The sequence below is a fragment of the Volvox carteri genome (assembly GCF_000143455.1).
Source record: "Volvox carteri f. nagariensis unplaced genomic scaffold VOLCAscaffold_61, whole genome shotgun sequence".
Classification (NCBI taxonomy): domain Eukaryota; kingdom Viridiplantae; phylum Chlorophyta; class Chlorophyceae; order Chlamydomonadales; family Volvocaceae; genus Volvox; species Volvox carteri.
The window spans coordinates 476,517-477,871 of NW_003307604.1; positions in this window are offsets into that span (position 1 = coordinate 476,517).

Genomic DNA, 1,355 nt, shown 5'->3' on the forward strand with positions numbered 1-1,355 from the left:
GATGACTGTACTGCGCTTTGACGGGACCAGCCTGAAAACGGCACCGGACACCATCTTTATCCCCGAAAGCTGCCAGCCGCCTGTCGAGAACCGTGGCATAGCATTTGGCAATGGCGCATCCCACAGCTAGACCCCTGTAGTTGTCCTTGACCCTGGGGTCGCCTTTCTTAAATAACGGACTGAGAGACGCCACGCAAAACTGGTCAGGCACATCCCCTGTATCCCAAATGTGCTGGAAAAGGTCTCGAATCGCAGGGGCAATAACATTGACAGACACCCTGTCCTCGTCACCTTCACGAGGGATTCGCTTGGCATACTTGTAGCACTCGGCCGGAACCATACCCAGACCCGGGGAACGCCCATTAGACAGGGACGACAAAGCCGCCTCAACCTCTTCAAGAGTGAACGGACCATTCATAGTGTCGGCCATAGACCGTCTAGCATGCACCGGTTCGGAATCACGCCACGCCGCCCCGACTTGGGAGCCCGTACCGAGATTGATACAGTTGAGAATGGCACAGACACGGGCCTCCTGCACCTCATCGAAGGAGGCTGAGGCATTATAAAGGCGATCGAAGTAGTCCGTCCACTCCGACACGTCTTCCACATTGCATCTGGACGCTGGCTTACCGTTCAGACGTTGCCATAGGGTCTTCGCATCACGTTTGCATGTAGCTATGAATGACTCCAAGGCTCGCAGCCGGTGATCCCGTTGCGCATTACGCTTAGCACGATTAAACTGACGACGTAACTCTTGAAAACTCGTATGCCCCATAGCCGGGGCAGCACACCCCCACTTCATCACATCAGACCGATACTGCAACATGGCCTGCTTAGCCGCAGCACACTCATCATTCCACCACGCCGCCTTGCCGTTAGAAACCGGCCCGGGCCTGAAGGCATCACCGAAGCAACCCAGCAAAATCCGTTCGATAGTGTCCACCGCCTGGGTGACACCAATCTGGCCAGCACGCAGGGAATCCACAACCGCCCGGACACCAACCACAGGGGGGGCCTCCGGGTTGTAGAACATGTCTGTGTACCTGTGCGCCTCAGAGACAAGAAACGTCGGCTTGGGTTTACGCGTGGGTGGCCGGTCCGGCCTCCAAACCGACGCGAGGTGAAGGGACACGGGGTTATGATCACTCAAGCGGCGTTCTTCACGGTGAAAAGATTGCTGTGGCAGGACACGGAAGGAACGCACGCACGGGTACAAAGAAGGGGACGCAAGCACAAGGTCAATCATGCTGCCTCCCCCCCGGCTGGACTCGTATGTGAGCCTGCCCTCAGTGTCACCCGGTGCCCGCCCATTGAGAATGACAACCTCTGAAACCCGGCACAACTCGAGCAGTTTA